This window comes from Pinus tabuliformis, chromosome 8 (assembly GCF_031772625.1).
Source record: "Pinus tabuliformis cultivar Carrire ecotype Pingquan chromosome 8, CPIR1, whole genome shotgun sequence".
Classification (NCBI taxonomy): Eukaryota; Viridiplantae; Streptophyta; class Pinopsida; order Pinales; family Pinaceae; genus Pinus; species Pinus tabuliformis.
Window position 1 is genome coordinate 1,615,887,907 of NC_142294.1, and position 23,268 is coordinate 1,615,911,174.

Here is a 23,268-nt window from a genome sequence, read left to right on the forward strand (position 1 = left end):
CTTGAATGAATCCAACCACCTTAATCGATTCTTAGCTTCATCTACCAGGTATTAGACCCCTTCACATCCTCATCCATTCTCCATTTCCACTTTCCCACCGTTTTTCCACCATTAACCCTCCAAAATCCTCTCTCGGCTCTTCCTGTAGAACTTCCTGTAGAACCACTGTAGACTTCCTGTAGAAGTTCACGTGAGCAGTTTTTCGAGATCTGATCACTGTGAAACTCTCTGGAAGGGTGCTAGGGACCCCTTAGGCTCTCTTCTCACCTTCCCAACCTCCTGCAAGTGCCCACTCCATTTCCTTTCGCCAATCAACCTCTGCACAGTCAAAAATAGTTAAAGCACATGCATAATAATTCTGCCAACTTACTCAAAAATACAAAAAGATGCTTTTTCCAGATTTTACTTCAGAAGTAGCTTAGTCACATGCATTTTACCTTTCCAAGAGTCAATGGCATCCATTTCAGCAAGCTTTCATCTCTTTTCTTACACCAGTAGGGTTAGTCGATAAAACTAGGGTTTGCTAGGGTTTGCATTTTCTTTCAGCTTTCAGCTTCTTTCTGCAAGTAGATTAGCCTCTTTTGAGTTAGCTTTCATCCATCACAGTTAAAAGCTTCTTCTAAGAACTCATAGAAGTTGGCTTAAGCTCCTAGTGAACTTGTGCCAGCTGATTAAGTGATAGCCTGCAGTAAGAGCTAGTACTTGTGCATATAGCACCGTTGCTTCCAAGTTTGTTACGAACTACCAGGTTGATAAATTTAAAGAAGGGAGTCCCAAGAGTTGCGGCATCATTGCTACAATACTGGAGCCCACCATCTTTTTGGCACCATTGCCAGGGAAGCATCAGAGTACTTGTGATTACTGCTTTTCTTCTATTTTCTACTACAACCTTCTGCTAAGTAGTTTATTTCAGCAAGAGTAGAGTAGTTGTTTCATTTCCATTCTGCAATTTCATTTCCACAAAAGTAGATTAGACATTTCCTGCTTTAATTTCATTTCAGCAAGCGTAGATTAGCATTTTCTGCTTTCACAGATTAGCATTTCAATTCCGCAATTTCAATTCTGCAAGCGTAGATTAGCATTTCAATTCCGCAATTTCAATTCTGCAAGCGTAGATTAGCATTTCAATTTTGCAATTTCCATTCTGCAAGCGTAGCTTAGCATTTCATTCCTGCAATTTCATTTCAGCAACATAGATTAGTCCTTTCCTACTTTCATTTCAATTCTGCATTTTCATTTCTGCAAGATAGATTTTAGTTAGTTGCAATTTGTTGTTCAATTAATTTCAGTTTTGCAGGTACAAGCAGAAAAAAAAACAAAAATCAACCAAAAATATTTCCTTTCATGCCTTGTAGGAGTAGAGATAATTCAGAAAAATGTTTGCACAACACCCCCACTGCTTCACACAACCAACCTTCTCTCTTCTTCGATGGCTGTGATTAAGAAGAACCCTTAGGTGGACAACAAGACATATTTGAAGAACCTCTAGGGCAAAAGAAGAAGAAAGCATTCCTTTGGAGAAAATGGCTGGAAACAGAAATGTTGGGAGCAGTACCTTTTCTTCCAACTCATCCATTGAAGGTGAAATTGGAAACATGTGGGAAGATTGCAAGAGCGAGATAAGGTAGATGGTTGCCATGCAAATGGATACCTTGTGGATCCAAAGGAAGCAATAGGAAGCCGAGAGGGATTTGGCCATCTTTTGTCCTAGGTGCACTAGAAATCATCCTAGGAACAAATGTCCATTGCACTCTGTAGAAGTGTGTTTTGTCTGTGAAAAAGACCATCCTATGAATCAATGCCCTCCTTGCCCGAAATTAAAGCTGCATATCAGAGGGCCAAAGGAGCCACTGAACCACTCTATTTCATGAACCAAAGGAGGCCACATGGACCCAAAACTTACCAGCAGGGAATGCAAGGGACATCCTAGAGCTATTACAACCTCTATCAAGCCACTTCCATGCCTTCTTGGGGTCCCCTTGCTCATCCTTCCTGGTCCACACCCCCTCCTTGGTCGTATCCATCTCAATACCATGCTCCTCCAGTTGCTCATTCGTTTCACTCTTATGCTTAGCCACAACCTCAGTGGAATGCACCTCATCATGGGTGGAGGCCCCAATACAACTCTCCTCCCGCTCCTTTGCCTCCACCACCTACCCAACCACAACCCCATCCACATCCATCTCAAATATACACCCCCACTTAACTACCTGTACCACCATTTCCAAACCCGCACATTGGAGTAGCTCAACCCAATTACAATGCAAAGGCACAACATTTCCAAACAACTCCTTTTGAGCTCAATGATATTCACCATAGCTCAGGAAGAGTATTGCAAGAAAGAGATTATATTGACATCATTAAAGGACCACATCTAGTAGAAGAAGATGCAAAAGAGGAGATCAAAGCACCATGGGCTGCACTTGACGAAGAGAAGACATCAGAATCAGATATCGAGAGAGGTCCCTCATGGTTACCATCAAACTCCATGTAGTCAAGAGAAAAATCAACAAAAAGAGGAAGATGTGAAGGTCATGATAGACAGTGATATGAAGAATGATCTAGATCAGAAAAAGGACCAAGGATATCAGAGCTATATTGAGATATGGTTCCAGACGGTCACTAAGTTGCAGCAATACTCTCTTCCTCAGCTATGTTTGATCCCTTCAAAGTCAAATCATTTGGTCTCTGAAATCTGGATACCTATCAAAGCATGCATTTCAAGCCTCCACATCATTTTGTCTATCATCTCGATGTGCACATGGCTCCATTGGAAGTATTCTTATACTTGAAAATGATTTTATTTTTCAAGTAGAGTAGGGTAGGAAAAAAAAGAAAAAAGAAAAAAGAAAAATTGAAAATAAGAGGAAAATAAAAATCTAAGGTGAAAACCTCCTCAGAGGCACCTCAGATTGGCTCATTGATTGAAAACCTCCATGAGGCGGTCAATGGGTTGGAAAGAAGAGAAAAGAAAAAGAGAATAAGATCCCTGGGTGAAAACCTCCCTTGGAGGCGCCCAGGGAAAGCAATTAGGGTGAAAACCTCCATGAGGCGCCCTAGTTGTTTTCAAAAAAAAAGAGAAAAAGAAAGAAGAAAAGAGAAAAAGAAAAATAAACCTAATTTCTGTTGAATAATTGCAGGTTGCAGGAAGGACATTGCAGGTTAGGAGGATCGCACAAAACAAAGACAAAGGTTAGCACTAGGCTGCAAGCATCCCTCACAATCCATTCCTCCATGACCACTACCCTTTCCCAAGATTTGGTCTCATTCGGACTGAGATTTCACCTTCTACAGGAAGTTCTGTGTCTTCTACAGGAAGATCCTGTAGAGCCTGCAAACAAGCCAAAATTGATCTCCGAAGAGGACCCGAAGGTTAGGAATCTGTCCATGAGGCCTGTAAACATCCTTGCTTCCATCCATCACCATATGTCACCTTTTTCCATCTCCGTACACCTCCATTGCACTCATTTTTTTTATGTTCCTACACAGTCACACACAGAAATCCTGTTTTCTTCATACTGCCAGAAAAAACTCCTTAATGACAAATCAAGCAGCAATTTTTCAATTACCATACTTGTTACCCTCCATCTAGATTCCTCATCAGCTGAGACCCAAGTCTGCATTACAACCCAAGCTCATTTTTTTCCTTAATGTGCAAAAACTGCAGAATGCTTTGATACAAAAATACATAGAGCAGAAATTTGTTTTTGCCCTAACTTGAAAACCATGCATCCATTTTAAAAACTATTTTATGGGGAGTTGTATAGGGATGATGGAAACATGCTTGAGCAATTTCAGCCAATTCTAGTGCACGGTTTCCAAGAAATCAGCCTCCATCTCCTTCAACCATTTTTGCATTTTCTCCATATCCATGCATCCATTTCAAAACCTGTTTCATGGGGAGATGCATATAGGTGATAGTAACCTGCCCAAGCAGTTTCAGCCAATTCTAGTGCATGGTTTCCGAGGAATTGACGTCTGTCACCTTCTGCCATTTTCAGTTTTTCTTGAAATTTGTGCATCCATTGATCACAATTTTGCTACGGGAGGTGCATAATGATGATAGAAACATGCTCAAAAAGTTTCAGATCAATCCGGTCTATCGTTTGGGAGCTATGGGCAAAACAAGTTGCTATCCTGAAAAAATCTAGCATCAACAACATGAGGGTGCAAATCTGAAGGTGGAAGCAGACTCCTGCAATGTAGATCTAGCCAGAGGATACCTGCACAAGAAAAATAGCCACGTATCAGCAACCAAACCAGCATGCATCCATAGAAACAAAGGCATGCAGCAGAAGGAAAGGCCATAGCACCTCACAACAAACACATTCGACTTCCAGGTACGTGACTAAACCCATTCCTCTGTTGCATGAATGTAATTTAAGAACTGCGTGAACAATGAGATGGTTGTGATTAAACAAGATCGGTGGCCAGCTAACTGGCCACCCTCATCCAGTTCAAACAACACTCGATGGGTGCAATCGACACGTGTGCTCAACCATCTCAAGAAGAAAACTGAAAACAGGTAGTGGTGGCTGTTTAAACTCCAACATAATTGATGGAAGTGATTACATGCAGAGAACATACAGTTCATAATAACACTGCAGTGGGGACCAACGGTCTACATGGGGCCAACGTGCACTTGGCTAGCTCACCCTCCATCAACGGAAGTCTCCATAAGCAGCCAATCGAACTCATCTTTGAAATACTTTCACCATCGTTGTTTCCATTTTATCATCGTCCCTGCAGTTGCAACAAGCTCCATATCACCTCCATAGCAGTGAACCAGTCTTTCCCGGCCATTTTTCAAAACCCTCTTGCTTATCGACATTCTACAGGAAGCACAATTTTGTTCTACAGGAAAAGAGAGCCTTCTACAGGAAGGCTTCTACAGGAAAGGCAGAAAACAGCCCTGCAGAAAGAAAACCCAGGATCTTCAGCGAATTTTAAGCTCAAAATGAGGTAGGATAAAAAAAAACTCCTCTATGCATGGTATGTTCATGCAAGGTGGTGAATTGTATGGCATAAGACTGGAAAATCAAAAGAAAAGTCTGCTTGTGTAGTGGAAGTCTGCCTACATGATTCATTGAGTTTACCTAGTTTTTGCTTTTGAATCTGAAATCCCCTCATCAGTTAAAAAAAATAAAAAAATTCCCCTGCAAGGAAGACATGCAGTAGTAGAGAGCAACCTGTGTGTGGGGAAAAACCCGAATTTACATATCTACCAATGTGTTGAAAAAACCAGTGTCCTTATGCTCTGCTTTGTAAAGTTTTTCTTTCATAAACAGACAGACCAATTCTGGGTGACAACAGTTTTAACACAAGGGAATTATTGCCATTTGATATTGTAAGGAGTACCTGAGAAATTCCTTCTTTGATCTCGGGAAAAAACTGAATTCAACTATCCTCTGTTTCAGTGATTGACTGTTTTTTTTTCACCTGAGCATTTTATTTTCTGGTTAAAACACAAAAAGAAGCATTCAACACCATGCCAGGAGGATTCAGGAGGAGTAAACTGAAGAAATTGAGAAGAACATTGATGAGGGAGCATAAGACATTTAAGCAGAGGGAAAAACAGAGGAAGAACGAAAGGAAAAAGAGGAATTTGACAGGACTGCGGAGCCTAAAACAGAGAAAGAAATAATTGCAAAAACAACAAAGGAAAAGAGGACACAGATTGGAAAGGGAAATGCCGAGAAAGCCCAAAAGAAGGCTTCCATAGCCAAGGCAGGCATCCAACAAGAGAAAGAATAGACACACCCTGAGATATCAATGACACAAGCATAAACAGGGGACATAAATATTTCTACAGGAAGTGAAGGAAAAGAACAACAGAAAGAGAAATCCCCTGAAATGTTGGCAAGGGAAGTTATGTTTGCTACATTAAGCACACCTACAAAACAAAAAGGAAAAAAAAAAGGCAGGCCTCCATGTAATTCAAGGCCAGGAAAAGCACAAGAATTCAAACAAGCAGAATAGGAGGAGCAGTGGAAGGACATGGACGAGAAGGAAAAATTTTATGGCACACATGAGTAGACCACATTAGAAGCTTGGGATGATAGGGAGGCCACCAGGGCCATCAAAGATGAAGAGATAGATTAGTTGCTCAGAGGATTAGCAACACTTTCAGTAGGGGGTGATGATGAGCCCCAGAAATGGGTAATTATATGGGCTCATTTAACCTCCTAATTTGACTTAATCCACCATCCTCATTAGTTTATTGCATGTTTTTTATTATATTTATGCTAATAGAGTGAATTGGGTTAGTCATTATGCCAAAAAGTCTAATGCGTGCTTTATGCAGTTCTTTGGTCAATTTTGAGACAAAATCAAAGGTTTTAATGAGAACTTGGCAGCGAAATTCATGGAAGAACAAGGGAGAGGATTTGTAGGAAGGTGTCCCCTTCATTTATGAGCCCTTACCTCAAATTCTCCACTAGCAGCTCGGAGTTCAAGGGCCACGACATCGATTATCACAAGGGCAACCGAGAAAGGGCTAGTAAAGTTGTTGTTAACTGCAAGTTTTGGCAGCCGAGTTCCTAAAGTTTAGGAGGACTGTTGGGGTCCTCAATTTGTATAAATAAGAAGGCTTAGGGCCTCATTTTTGTGAGGTAAGAGTTAGTCAGGAGTTAGTTAGATGTTAGTTAGATTTTAGTCAGTATTTTAGCTCTGCATTTCAACACATTTTCGAGCTTTTTCTTGTAGACAGTTTTTGGGATGTAACTACTATTTTTTTGATCAATAAAGACGAATCCAGCTTTGCACCAGCTCTAATATTTCTTAGGAGGCTGTAGCTCTTAGGATTGGGCCCAACCTAAGTGCCAGTGCCTCCTTTGTGTACTTTTATGTGTCTTTGCTACATTCATAGAATAATTTCTATTATTTAGGTTAAAATCTTGTTTTGTTACTTAGGTTGTTTTTGATGATTAAAGTAGATTTTCATACTTCAGGTTGATTTGACAGTTTGGTAAAGGAAAATATCTGCAAAAATGCCATCAAGCAATTCTTGATCCCATCTCTCCCTCCTTGGGACCATGAGCTGAGACTAAGGCATACTTGCTACCACAAAAACACTATTTTTGCCTCTTCATTCAATTGCTAGTGTTAGATTTTTAGTTGGAAAAGTTGCTACCAGTCATACTTGCATGTTTAGATCTATTCTTGCTTAGTTTCCATAGTTATCTTTCATGATTTTCTTCCAATAAACTTTTGTTCATCATGTTTCTGGTTTTTTAGGTCAAAGTAGGTCAAAATAGCTAGATCTCTAGTTTTTCTAGTCTTTCTTCGATCAGTTTTGAGAAATAGTGTGCAGAGCATTTGTAATACCTCCCTGTCTATCCTTCCTCCATCATACCACCTGCTCCAACCCCTAATTCTAGATTCCTTCCTTTAATTTGCCACCCTTTTCCAACTTGGCCTAATTTCCATATTTTTGTGCAACCTTGCTCCCTCCATCCTTGAATGAATCCAACCACCTTAATCACTTTTATCTTCATCTACCAGGTCTTAGACCCCTTCACATCCTGATCCATCCTCCATTTCCACTTTCCCACCATTTTTCCACCATTAACCCTCCAAAATCCTCTCTCGGCTCTTCCTGTAGAACATCCTGTAGAACCCCTGCAGACTTCCTATAGAAGTTCATGTGAGCAGTTTTTCGAGATCTGATCGCTGTGAAACTCTCTGGAAGGGTGCTAGGACCCCTTAGGCTCTCTTCTCACCTTCCCAATCTCCTGCAAGCTCCCACTCCATTTCCTTTCGCCAATCAACCTCTACACAATAAAAAACAGTTAAAGCACATGCATAATAATTCTGCCAACTTACTCAAAAATACAAAAAGATGCTTTTTCCAGATTTTACTTCAAAAGTAGATTAGTCACATGCATTTTACCTTTCCAAGAGTCAATGGCATCCATTTCAGCAAGCTTTCATCTCTTCTCTTACACCAGTAGGGTTAGTCGGTAAAACTAGGGTTTGCTAGGGTTTGCATTTCCTTTAAGCTTTCAGCTTCTTTCTGCAAGTAGATTAGCCTCTTTTGAGTTAGCTTTCATCCATCACAGTTAAAAGATTCTTCTAAGAACTCATAGAAGTTGGCTTAAGATCCTAGCGAACTTGTGCTAGCTAATCAAGTGACAGCCTGTAGTAAGAGCTAGTACTTGTGCATATAGCACTGTTGCTTCCAAGTTTGTTACGAACTACCGGGTTGATAAAAGTAAAGAAGGGAGTCCCAAGAGTTGCAGCATCATTGCTACAATACTGGAGCCCACCACTTGGCAGGTCACTCTATACGATATTGATGTTAAGGAAGTTGTTGCTCTGCCATGGAGTGTTGAATTGGGTAGAGACAAGTTGTTTGGAACTGAATACTTCACTAGTTTTAATTGAATTCTGCGCCATAATCTTCATTTTGGCCATATAGGGGATCTATCACAACTAGAAAATATTGTTGTAGATATATTGTCTTAGCTTCAAAAATTGTACAAAGAACATGGTGTAAAGGAAAGGGGTTGGTCTGTGAAAACTGTCTCTAAGAAAGAGCCCAGTTTCAAGAAAGGATGCTTTTTGGATAGAGCAGATGTTTAAAGATACTTCATTAATTACACTTTGTGAGCAGCTAGTTTATCTTGTATTGGATGATGGAAAAGCAAGCCTTTTTTCTGCAAATTTTGACATCCATTTTGAGCATGCATGTGTGGGCAATGAGAACGCAATGCACAATTTTCACTAAATTTGTTGCTTTAGGCATGTTTGGACAAGTCAAACCAGGAAGAGTTGTTGGGGAAGCTAAGAGCTAGTTTTAAGCTTATAGAGTCTATAGTTAGTGCCGTGACAAAGTTAGGAGGAGTTGTTAGCAAAGAAAACATAGGGAACTTGAACACAACTTTTTTGAGCTCCTCGTTGCATGGTTTCCCATCGCATGTTCATTCAGGGGGTGTAACCATGGCCTCTTCTACCCTTTTTGTTGAAGGATTTTTGTGTATAATTGAGATTTTTTTTAGAGAAAGGGATGCATTAGGTGGGATTGATGTGGATGAAGAAATTTTCAATAGTTTGCTTGACATCATAATGACGATTATTTTTACAAGATATTTGAGGGTATACATGATATATGTAGAGTCTTGTTCACTAATTTAATTTCGTGTATGGAAGAGAGTGTATTTATCGTGATCTATTTTCGCTGAAGCACATGGAAAGTCTAGTAAAAGAAATAAACTCAAGTAAGGAGATTAAATTATTTATCAAAGAGAATCTACTTACAAATGAAATTGATATGCTAGAATGCTTGAGAATAGATTCTAGTAAAGTCATTTTGCTTAATTTTTAGTTGGGAACACTAACTCATCGATGTTGAACCAATCCAATAAGTTCCGGGATTTTCTTGGAGACCATGGTAACTTTTTATCTTTAATTGATGTGCTGGATGGATGCCATAATGAATCAATAAATACAAAGGTGCTACAACTGTTTATCGATCTTTTAACAGGTGATTTGAGTTATATTACCTTGAATCACACCTTCCAAGAAAAGTTATTATTGATGGATTCATCTTCTTTGTCTACATGGATGGAAAAAAGCTGCTAGGATGTACTATTCAATCAGATGTGGGTAATTTGCCAACACGAGTCTCTAATTCAATAAGATTTTGCTGTTGCTTTCATAAATGATCTGGTGCTACCTCCATGTAATTCAAAATCAAGAGAACTATGTGATCACATTCTTGATGCATTGCTTGTGGGCTTAAAGAAGGAATTCCTGTCATTTGATGTTCCTAATGCGAAAGCGTATTTCAACTGTGTGGTTTAGTTGGAAAATGGCGAGCCGATAATAAAGCCTTTGATCAAGAGAGAAATTGATATGGCGGTCAAGTTTTCTGTTGATGAAACCCACCTTGAAGGCTTGAAGTTCATCTTGACTTTTTTGGTTTCTGCATTGGGTGCATATGGTGCTAACAAGCATGTTTCTGAAAGATTAACAGAGAAGCCTCGATCAAACACCAGTTCTAGAAATGATTATGCTAACTGTAAGTTGAATTCTAATGTTCATAGAAAGAACTCAGAGGCTTTGGTCAATCCAATCAATCAGGGAGTTCATTCTACTACAATTGAGTTTGATGCCACATCAGTAGAGGACAATGAGGACGATGGCACATCTCATGGAGAATTGGCTAGTCTGGACAAAGAAGATGATGATGAGAGTAACAATGAATAGTCACTTGCATCAAAAGTTTGTACATTCACATCTAGTGGGAGCAAATTTATGGAACAACATTGATACTTATGCTACATGTGATCTGACTGTTTCTGAGGGGTGTTCTTCTATTTGTGCAAGGCTGTGCCATTGGAGTCATCGAGTTGTTTACTCTCATTTAGGCTGTTTCTTCTATCATTGTGGAGCAGGAGGAGTAAGAGGGACAAGCTGCCTCTACTTGAAGCCTCACAAGTATGTTTCTTCTAGCACTACATCATTGAGAGGGGCTAGCAATGTTGAACCATTCTTGCCTCTTCTAGATGAGAGGGACCATCTCCAACCATCTGACAGTGACTCAAATCTTGAGGATGATGGTTGCATGGAGAATGAGAAACCATTCAAGTTATCTATCTGTAAAGAGGAAGAGGATGGGTTTCTATCACTTTTTATGGATATGGATATTGAAGGCCATGTTTTGATGTTATGTAGACAACTTGTACCTAGTATTAATGTGGCTAGTCATTCATATTATCAAAAGATGAGAGGATAGTTTTGGGTGATGACAAGGTTTTGTCTTGCAATTCAGATCTTTTGCAATTAAGGAAGGCATATAAAAATGGATCTCTGGACATGAATATTAAAACATAATATTCTAATGCAAGGGAACTTAAATCACATCTTTCTAGTGGCTCTATTGTCAAATCTATGCTCACTATAAATAGCAGAGGCAAGCTTGCAGTAGGAGAAGGTGACAAAGTAACAATCTTTAATGTGAAGCAACTTATTGGACAACCAACTGTTGCGCCTGTGACAATAGACAAGACTAATGTGAAGCCTATTTTTCGCTTTGAACTATATCATCTCATTTTCAAATTCTCGCTTTCAGTTCTCTAGGGGAAATAACAAACTGCCTTGCAATTGAGCTTGATTTATAAGCTACCTACATCTGACAAATAGCCTGAATTCCTGGTTCTCAAGTTCAACTCATGGTGGCCACTAACAAGTTTGTGAAGATCTATGACCTGTCCCAAGGCAACATTAGCCTTATGCATTATTTTACATTATTGGAAGATTCAATCATAGATGCAGTATTGTTGCCCATCTTACGTGGCCGACTAGTTCTTATTGTACTATCACGAAATGGGATGTTGTATACACAACAAATAGGAGTAGCAGGTTACACTGGAGCTCAAATTGTGATAAAGACTATCGAGGTTAGATTTATGCAGTCAGAAGGTATATTTGTGTTTCACAACAGCCTACACATTACTTTTCCTCTATTATCATGATAGTTCAACTTTGATTGGATAATTGAATCTAAAAGGCACATCTATTAGTGAAGTATCAAGTGTTCTTGAGGGTGATTAAGATGACCAGTTAAGGCCCTCTGGGCTACATCACTGGAAGGAGTTGCTTGATGGTAGTGGTTATTTTGTCTGCCTGTTTTGTTTAAAGTCAAACTTTCCACTCACTATGTCTCTTGGTCCTATGAATTTGTCTACACAACTTCTACGATTGTTTGAAAATTCATCTTCTCCATGGGTTGGTACTGCAGCTTACAAGTTTCTCTATAAGGACAACAATACTACTTTTTTTTTTACATGATGATGGTAGTTTGCAAATATTCTCATTTGGAATGGGCAGAGAAACTCGAGGATTGGAGTTACTAAGACATGATTGTAGCATTAATTCAAAACAACTAAAAAATCTCGGTCTTGGCATCCTTAACAATACATTGAATGCTAGGATCAACACAGAATTTCCACTGAATTTCTTTGAAAAATAAACTCGCATTACTACAGATATTAAGTTTGGAGGTGATGTTATTCGAAATAGTGATTCAAAAGGTGTTAAGGTGAATTTAGCATAAGAAGAAGGCTTCTTAGAAAGCCCCAACCATACTGGATTTAATATTTATGCACTTTTTCTTCAATAATATTTTTTTGTTTTAATAATTGAATCATATTTTTCCTTGTTCTGGTGTAGCTCATGTTTCTCTATTGAAGAGGAAGATCTTTGATGTTAGTGCAGAGTGAATGAAAGTAGTTGTAAAATTAGACACATGAGTATATTTTGATCAAGAGTTATGGATACCTGTGATGATTTGTCTATGATTGCATATTTGTATATAATTGTGTTTAATTCTAATCTAGACATTGTAATGGTAGGTTGTTGTGTTAATGTGGGAAATACAACAACAAGTCACCATTATAGTTACTGTGTGGCTCTTTTTATTCCAACCCATCAAGCCCTTGAAAGTTGGACTCAGAAAGAAGGAATTGCTTACAAGGATTTTGCTGACCTGCGTCAGAAGAGTGAAGAAATTAAAGAAGTTCAAGAGCTCAATTTTATAGGTCCGTTATGGTGTCCACCACTTCTGCTTCATTATACGTTTCTAGTAATATTAGCTCTAGTTTTTTCTGCATTATACATATGGATTTTTATCATGTTAACTCGTTGAGCCTGCATAATGATTGATTAATTTGTTGTGTATTGGGGGTATCACATGAATCTACCTTGAATTGGATCCATTGTTTGGTTGGAGTTTTGGGTCCTTCTTCACACTCAAGTGGGTAACTATATTATTTTAACATTGTTGGCTTGTCTAATGGATTTGGTTACATAAGAACATTTTTGAATTTGTTTTCCTTGGATATTTTATTAATTATTCTAGGAGAAGTAAGTGGATCTCAATAACTTATTGCTATTTCTAGTAAGGAAGTTGTCGAGGGGTTATTTTATTGTATTCCTTGGAGAACTAATGGATCTAGGAAAATGGTTACTTCTTTATGTTGATATGTTCTTGAAGGTTAAATATTAAGTTCCTAAGGCGTTCTTTTCTATGGTGATGTTTTATTTGCTTTTTTTATACAGGTCATCTAGCCACATGGTGGAAACTATCGCCAAACTAAAGAAAACTTGTTCGAGTTTCTTGCTTTTCTGGGAAAAAATGATATTGGCATTGTCGATGTTGGGGTATATGTCGTATAAATCCTTTATAGTCTACTTTATTTTATATTACAATGTTCATCGCCTTTCATGCTTTGTAATTTGAATTGTATATTTCTTCATTTTTAGAAGAGGAACACAATATTGATGGTAAGAAGCAAGAATTGAAGAAAGAGGAGAACAATAATGCTATCCAAAGAGAGAGAGAGAAGGGAATTGGTCTAGTGATATCCTTAAAGCCAATATCTCACATAAGATCCAGATTGATGGTCAAGTATTTAGAGTTGGTGAATTCCCTTGCAATGCCTTGGCAACACAATGTTAATGTTTGGAAGTGATGAAACAATATTTCATGCATAAATTGTAGTCCAACCAATATTAAGTTGGAAATTCATATTGTAATACTTGACATTTCATATAACATAATTTATGTGGTTGAAATTTTTTCCCCTAAGGAAAAATTGTAATTTTCATTGATAGTAGGAAAATTACATATTGTAGATGCTGTGTAGCATATGTTGTAAGGTGGGGTGACTCGCCCATCAAAAAATACCATAGTACAAAAATGCCCCTCATAGGGAGTTATAGTTATAGTTCTGCCCCCTATAAATATGTATGTATAAATAAGCAAAAAAATAAGCCATATAACAACAACCCCCTTGGGTCTTTATACTATGAATTCCATGTATGGTCCATGACAGTATGTGTAGTGTTCACCGTCCCTCTGTTCATGAATCATCCATGCACCTGTAGGCCAGTTTGCAGCTTCCTTGGATAGCTGATCGGAAATTTGGTTGTGCTCCCTGTATATATGATGGCAAACAAAGGAGTCAAAATGAGCTATGAGTCTTTGTGCCTCTTCCAAAATGTGCCTCAGAGAATAAGCATGACATATAGAAATATTGTTGATCCAATTGATAATGATCTTTGAGTCCCTGAATATTTGAATATTTCTGCAATGTTTTTCTAATGCAAATTGAAGAAGATGTATGAGAGTAATGAGCTTGGAAAAATTATTAGTACCCATTCCCAACCCCATTTGGATTTTAAAGAAATGTGTATCAGATAGGTAAAGGATAGCCCTCCCCCCCCCCACAACCTCCTTCTTGTGTGGACCCGTCGAAGTATGCCCAAGGGTAATTTTTGTTGATGGCTTCAAGAAAAACAATCCTAGAAGAAGGTGTAGTGTCATCATCAAGGATAAGATGATAGGTGGCCAGTACTCAGGCAGAGATAATGTGCCAATTTGGTATTTGATTCGAGAATATGAGCTGATTTCGGGCTAACTAGATGGCCCAACAGATGAGGAGAGGAAAGTTCCTGGCTTTGTTCAGATTTGCTAATGCCCACTAGGAAATGTGGTTGAATTATTTGTACTTGTACTTGATATTATTTAGTATTGTGATTAACATATGTAACTTTGAGTTTTCATATTAAATGAATATGCATATTGTATGACATTTTTTTTTTTTAATTTAGTCACAAAATCATATTAATTAATTTATGTTGATTAATAATAAACACATAAAATCAATCTAAAACTATTAAATTAGTAGCCTATACTGATTAAAGATGAACACAAATAAAATCAATATACTAAATTAGTCAATTATAATGATTATTAATGAAAGTAAATGAAATGAATATAAACTACTAAATCAATCATTTATACAATGAATATGAAACTACCAAAAAAAGATAAATGACTACTGTAAATGATAAATTTGTGATTGCAAATAATGACTAAATTTTGCATATATAAGACTTTTAGTAGTCAATTTATAGTATCTTATAACATGACCAAAATTTAGTCATATTTCTTTGGTCATTAATTGGTTTCAACCGATGACTAAAATTTGCATATATATGACTATTAATAGCTAATTTACAGTATCTTATAACATGACCAACATTTTGGTCATATTTATTTGGTCATTAATTGCTTTTATCGGGTGATCATATTGTAATATATTTTGTTGTGTATTTGGTCATTAATTGTGGCAATTAATGACTAAACCAATGACTAAATTAATGACCAAATTTATGACTAAATATACTACTAGATGATAAATTTGAGACACCCAATTAAACACTAATCTAAATATGACTAAAAGTTGGCCGTGTTATAAGATGTTGTAAATTAGCCACTATTGGTCACCGACTGAAAAATGATCATTTATATGGAAATTTTAGTCATTTTTTTAGTAACTGATTAGCCATTTTGTACTAGTGATACAATTTGTAGCTACTAAGGTAGCTTCGGCTGATGTCTAGGTAGAAGATGACAAGGATAGCAACTTCATTGAGTGCATTCAGCACATCCGCTAGTAGGTCCATGACATATTGGAAAGAGCCAATGCTAAGTACAAGAAGCGTCACGATCAACATCGTGCGCCACACAGGTTCTAGGTGGGCGAAAAAGTTTGGTTACATTTGTAGAAGGAGTGTCTCACTAGGGCCCACTACAAGCTTTGCCCGCTCCGATATGGGCCTTACACCATCACTAAGGTTGTGGTAGACAATTATTTTGAGCTCAACATTCCCCCATTCCTCAGTCTGCACCCAATTTTTCAATGTGGACCGCCTTTGGCCATACTTTCCACCATTATTGGACACATTAGACATTGAAGAATAACTCACACCAACAGAGCTAAACCCAAACGGCATGGAACATGCCACAAATGATCGGATCATGGACACACAAATCAAGAAAACTCACTTGCAGGTGATCCAATTGTATCGGGTTGCCAAACCTAGCCAACTCCTGTACCAAGGCAAGTGGCTCACGAGGGACTAAGTTCAATAGAAGTTTCCCCATCTCATAAAGGCACTCAACGCAATGGGTACCATTGCTTCCTAAGGGGTTAGGACTACTCTAGGTGGATATTGGTGGCCACCCGCTTATTCCACTTGGGCCCCCATCGTTGTTTCTTTTCAATTTCCTTAATTATAGCGCAACTTACTATTTTTAGCAGCTTTTCGGGTCTTAAACTTCCAAATCCATTTTATGGGACTAAAATATGTTTTTAGAGAAAATGGAGAAACCGGAAAAGTTCCAAACCAATCTCCTAATACTTTTTTAGACTCCTCTTCAAGATCTTCGAAACAAGGTATTATGATAGCTAAAAGAAGATCCTATGCCAAAGTTACGACCCTGGGAAGTTGACTTTCCAACTTACCCCGACAGGGTCATCGAGATTTTGGTGCTTCATCTCCTAAGGTTAGGTTTTTGGATGTTTAGGGTTTCTCCTTATTTCTCAATGATAAAAAGGCCACCGAGCCTCACTGTAACACAGTTCAAAGGCATGTGGTCGCCACATCTCTTCTCAGAGATAAGCTACCATCGCCCGAGCTAGTTTATTTCCATTATGTATGTAAACATATTTAAGTTATTTGATATTAATGAAATGAAGTTTTATTTCTTGTGCATCTCAGTGTTTATTTTTTTTATCTGTGTTATGTTGTGTTCCTCTATAAGTCCAGATCAAGGCTGATGCATTAGACAGGAGGCTGCCTGATCGATTTGAAGTAACATACCCATTCCAAAATCACCATGTCAGGATTGAAAGTTAGGATTGAATCCCCCTTCTGTGAGAGCTACAAGTAATGATGACGATGATGACATGCTTTGTTTGAATTAATAGGGAGATTTTATTTGCATTCTTGCTCCAACGCCCGAGTTTGGATCTGAATGCACAAGCTGAGGTTGATGATGAGGTTGAGGGTATTGGTTCCTATCATAGGTTGTCGTTGGAATAATATATGGCCGATTCCGCCTAAATGGAGGTGGGATATGATTATATGGTAGTCATTATTGGCCTAAAGTGCTATAAACGAAGCTTGATGTAGAGTAGGAGATGACCATTGTGGTTGAATTTGTGATAGAGAACCTATCTTTTGGCTGCCCATTTCCGTGGAAAAAAGAAAAGTTTCTATCATATTGAAGTATGTAAAATATTTTAAAAAGAAAAAACTGAAAATAGATGGCTTACCACATAGATTGAAACACTGCTACTTTTGAATATAGAAGATTGAGCGCATCATCCAACTTCTCATCTTGCCTTTCTACATGCTCATTGGGAAAGAAATATATATAATTTTGTAAATGTACAACTAGATTAAGATGAATCTTGGCTTGAGGGGCCATGTGATGAATCTTGATTGAAAGAGACATCTTGTTATATTAGAATCAAAACCTCATGCATGCACATGTTCATCTTAATCTTTTGGATTCTTTGCATTCTTAAGATTCTACTGAAATCCATCCATCCACACAAACTACATTGGCTATAAACATTCAATCAATTCCTTAGTAAACTCAACCGTAAAAATATCATTCATAGGAGCAACGTTTTTACCTTGGCTATGGTGGCTCATGTGCCCTCTAAGCGCTTGTGATTTGGAAAAGCTCTGTTGAAAAAACTTGCACTTGTAAGGTTTCACAACAACAACTTCCTCCTCAATAGGTCGCTTTATTTTATCTACATGAGTCTAAACATTCAAAATTTATCATAGACTAAACTAACTACTCCAAACAAACATTTGTAAATATTTCAGAATTATCAGAGATATTTCATGAAAGGGCGACTGTGACCAAACTACTTTGGATAAATTGCAGGTTTCACCATATTTTCGAAACATTTAAAGAATGTGGAAATAGATTGTTATGTAAAAAATAGTTAATTTTAGGTTTATTATTTAATTTAGGTTTAGTTAGGCGAAAGGGCACGATCATAAGATCATGCCCTTTCCCAAAGGGTGTCCATGGCAGTATTTAAGGCAGGAGCCCCATTGTAATCAGACATCATCTATAATTTTCATATCTTTTAATAAAATATTTATATATTTATTCTGCGTTCTAGCATTTTCTGTTCCATTGGTATCAGAGCCAAGTTGCATATGGTTTAAGCCTTCCAGAGACAAGTCGTGTTCACAACGTCTTTCACGTATCTTGCCTTAAAAGGGCCCTAGGTAGCAATCAAACAGCGCAAACAACACTTCCATCCCTAGATGATGAGGGAAGAGTCATTTTAGAACCATAAGGTATTTTGTCTACTAGAGAAAGAAAGCTTCGTTATCGTACTATCAAGGAATATCTGATCAAGTGGAAGGACTTGCCCGAAGAAGAAGCTTCTTGGGAGAATGAAGCATTTTGTCAACAACATCCGTCGTTATGTATGCTTTGAGGACAAAGCATTCTTTCGAGAGGAAGGCAATGTTATGTAAAAAATAGTTAATTTTAGGTTTATTATTTAATTTAGGTTTAGTTAGGCGAAAGGGCACGATCATTAGATCATGCCCTTTCCCAAAGGGTGTCCATGGCAGTATTTAAGCCAGGAGCCCCATTGTAATCAGACATCATCTGTAATTTTCATATCTTTTAATAAAATATTTATATATTTATTCTGCGTTCTAGCATTTTCTGTTCCATAGATAGTAAAATAAGACCTAATTAAATTCCATTGGATCATAAAGTTACAGTTGCTCTGGTTGAAATGTTGAGCACAAGTAGGGGCATTAATATTGTAGAAAAAGACTTTTAGAAAGGTGTCTGCAACATGAAATTTACAAAATTATCTAGAGATCTACTCAATTCACAGTGCCATGGTTATGCCTAAATCTAAATGTTCTCACATAACTTGAAAAGTTTACAAAATAATTAGTGAAACTGAAACCGATAGAGTCAAATTTATGGAAATTTAGCATGTATCAACATTGTCCATGGACAAATTTAGTAATATCTAAGTCAAATCTGTCAATGATCATATGCCAATGGTTTCTTGTTAATATTTTTTTTTCCTTTAGATTCTTGGTGGAGGTTTACGAATCAAATTTACTAAAAATATCAACATATCCAGAAACATTTCTAATGGAAAGTTTTTCCAAAATAATCTATAATGGGATTTTTTTTCAAAAAAGAGATAAGTCAATCTGATGCTTAACATTTCAACCCAAATATACCTCGGTTTTTGCTGGTGGAGACTTGAGCAAGCAAAGGAACACTGTTTAGAGGCAGGAAGATGTACTCTGTCCTAACTCCCTGGGGATTTAATTTTTCTCATCTGAGATCATCAAATCCTTTATATTTCTCCCCCCATTTGGTTGTTCCACCTTCAAGATCCCTGACAACAAAGTCCTCCTTTGAGGGAGGGTTGTACCAATAATCATGGTCACTTAAATATGGTGGAGGCGACGGAGGGCATGGGTTGTTTTCTCTGTGATTAGGGACATGCTGGTTTTGGTTCTCATTGGAATTCCCACAACACCATTAATTCTATTAATACAATGAGTAATTGACATGATGACACATGATGATACTTCACAACAATAAAGAAAATCCGAGACAAAATTGTTGTGTTGAATAGACAAATGTTCATACTCGGAAAATGGTTGGTCGCTTCACATCCGTTCTCTTGACATTTTTCTCAATGTCTTGCTGCGTCTTTTTTCTGCACTTCCTTGATTTCGGCAATGTGGATGAAATTAAGAGTGTTGTACCATTTCCATTTCCATTTATAGTCTCTTAAACATTCTTAGGATTCCTAAAACCCCATAATCATGGGTTGTACAACCTAGTGTTTTATGGTTCTGAATTAAATAGACCTTTATTCACCACACATCCAAGTTCCTCCCTAGTAATCATGCCTTTTTTTTTTAATGAAATCGTTGACCTTAAAAAAAGGATTGATTAAAAAAAATCAAATGGCTATAGGAAGGGTGTTTTGTACTATCATGGAAAACAATTTTTTTGTACCATATTCAACCAACAAAGATAATAATAATAATGACTAGGTTCATAATTACGTGTGACGTACCATTTCCATTTCCATTTCCATTTATAGATCGCTAAAACATTCTAAGGATTCATAAAACCCCGTAATCTTGGGTTGTACAACCTAGTGTTTTATGGTTATGAATTAAATATACCTTTATTCACCACACATCCAAGTTCCTCCCTAGTAATTGCACCATTTTTTTTTTGTTTTTAATGAAATCGTTGATCTTAAAAAAAAAGATGCATTAAAAAAAAATCAAATGGCTATAGGAAGGGTGTTTTGCGCTATCATGGAAAAAGATTTTTTTATACCATCTTCAACCAACGAAGATAATAATAATAGTGATTAGGTTCATAAAATTTCTTATCTTATTTTTGTATTATAAATCATTTTATATTTATTATAAATAAATTTATACTTATTACAAATATTAAATATTAATTTATTTAAAATATAAAATTATTTTTTATGTAGTTTATATCTTTTGGAGATCGATGAATGCTACATCCATGAAATGTTTCTACCAGGGGGATCTACCCATGACCTTTTAGTAGTAAAGGCGTTCTAATGAGAGGTATTCAACCAACTAAGCTAACCATAAGTGCTGATTAAATTGTTAAAATTATAATAATAAAAATTTAAAATTTTATTTGTGGATTAACTTAATATTAGTGTGCATTAAAAATTAATAAAATGGTTAAAATTAAATATGGTATGTTGGCTTGTATGGGCCTGACCCAGGTTGAGAGGTGATTTAGCCAAGTAAATCCCGGTACGACTGGCCCTTTTGGCAACAGCCTGCAGAGCACAGATTGAGGTCTCACCTGAAGTAGTATGGGAGGGTGCTAGAACTAGGTTTCCGCACCCTAGGGATGTCTAATGAGCTTTTGGAGGTTCGAAATTTGACCCTGCGTGCATGTCACTACCGCACTTACTATTCCTTTGCACCCTGCGGTGTTGCTTCCACGCAACCCCACTCGGGGCACAACCTGTTTAATACCCAAGTTCCTTGCTATTTAAGTTGTTATTACCCGATTACTTAACTTGTTTATGTAAGACTAATGATTATTACAGCATATTCATTAATCATATCAGTGCGCGTGATAAATAAAATAGTATAAATGTAAAGAAGGCAATGCATAATAGATACATAGAAATAGGAATCAAATTCTCTTTATTAATCTTCAATCCAGATTACAGACTCGACACCGCCTTGTGCACTCAGCTACAGGGGTCCCCGTCCTCAACTACGGACTCTACTAGGCCTCTGTGCACTCAGCTGCAGAGCCTCTTCCTATTATTATGACCCAATACAATTAGAATCCTACTCTAACCTCAAACCATTTGTACTCTTCTCTCTTCTTCCTTCGCTCCCTTTACAACTTAGAGCCTCACTCTATTTATACAATCCCATGGTTTGTGAACCATGGGTAGGCTGACCTGACTTTACATTACTTTACAATATTTTAGGGTGAACAACCCTATGACTTAACCTATACTTCGCACTCCGCGCCCGCAATTTGCGGTGTCTTACAAAAACTTTGACCAAAACTTGGGCATTGAGCCCCAAAACATGCTATGGGGGGGTTCCATGCACAACATGCCCACAACACAATCATCGTGACTCGTCCCAAGTCACTCTGTTGGTGCGGTTTCCTTGGCACGGAGCCCCTCCAACTGGTCCCGTACTGCTCGGAGGTCCGCGGCACACTGTTTTGCGGTTTGTTGGACCTGCTGCATGTGCTCTTCCGATGCTTCTTTGTGGGGATTCGCTATCTACGTTAGCACATATAGTCCCTGCATATGGGTGAGCTTTCCCTCAATATTGGCCGTAATGGTGAAGGCATCATCTATCCAACATAGGATGTGCACTTTGAGAAGTGCCTCTTTCTGTCTTGCAACATCCACCTGCTCTTTCAGTGCCCTTGCTTGCTGCATCTTTGCTAGCCGTTGGGTGAGGATGACTATCTGCGCAGTTCCCCTTACACTGTCATACTGCTCCTGTAGTTTGCATGCCTCTGTTTCTAGGCATTGTATGTTGGGGTCCTCCTGCAAGGATGTGAGGACGTCAAAAGCTTGGTCCAACATACCAGTACAGTCCTGCACTGCCTGTCCAATTTCTTCCAGTCCTGTTTGAATCGCGCTAACGTGCTGTTCTTTAACTTCTGGAGGAGTGGAAGGCTGTGCCTTCAGCCGCAGCTCAACAATATGGAGGTTCAACTCCAGCTGTACTCGCGTTGTTTCCTCGTGCGCACTTCAGACTCCACTTGCCAGACAATGGATCCGCATCTTTGTGGGTAGGTCTGTGGCGATGGAGAATTCTGGAATGTGTCAACATGCTTCATCAACTATTTACGCGATTTGTTGATTTTGTGACACTAGTTCGTCACCCTGTAGGCTGAGCTGTTTGATGTTGATCTTCTGCTCACTCAATACCTGGATCGCGTGACCCTCCCTGGTGTGGAGTTCTACTGTGATGCCATCCTGTAGTTGATACAATGTGTCTTGCGAAAGGGCAGCCAAATTAAGGCCCGTTCCGTTGATCTTGCTTACTGCAGCTTTGCCATCCTCGTTCTCAGTGCGCGCGATAAATAAAACAATATAAATGTAAAGAAGGCAACGCACAATCGATACACAGAAATAGGAACCAAATTCTCTTTATTAATCTTCAATCCAGATTACAGACTCGACACCGCCTTGTGCACTCAGCTATAGGGGTCCGCACACTCAACTACAGACTCTACTAGGCCTCTGTGCACTCAGCTGCAGAGCCTCTTCCTACTACTATGACCCAATACACTTAGAATCCTACTCTAACCTCGAACCATTCGTACTCTTCTCTCTTCTTCCTTCGCTCCCTTTAAAACTTAGAGCCTCACTCTATTTATACAATCCCATGGTTCGTGAACCATGGGTAGGGTGACCTGACTTTACATTACTTTACAATATTTTAGGGTGAACAACCCTATGACTTAACCTATACTTCGTGCTCCGCGCCCGCAATTTGCGGTGTCTTACAAAAACTTTGACCAAAACTTGGGCATTGAGCCCCAAAACATGCTATGGGGGGGTTCCATGCCCAATAGGCCCACAACACAATCATCGTGACTCGTCCCAAGTCACTCTGCTGGTGCGGTGACCTTGGCGCAAAGCCCCTCCAACTGGTCCCATACTGCTCGGAGGTCCGTGGTACACTGTTCTGTGATTTGTTGGACCTGCTGCATGTGCTCTTCCGATGCTTCTTTGTGGGGATTCGCTATCTACGTTAGCGCATATAGTCCCTCCATATGGGTGAGCTTTCCCTCAATATTGGCCGTAATGGTGAAGGCCTCATCAATCCAATGCTGGGCGTGCA

General features: G+C 38.3%; 1 pseudogene; it reads left to right on the top strand.

The window, feature by feature from the left end:
• The first annotated feature begins 7,905 nt into the window (after positions 1-7,905).
• Positions 7,906-22,403, top strand: LOC149242257 (auxin transport protein BIG-like; annotated as a pseudogene).
• Positions 22,404-23,268: the final 865 nt, after the last annotated feature.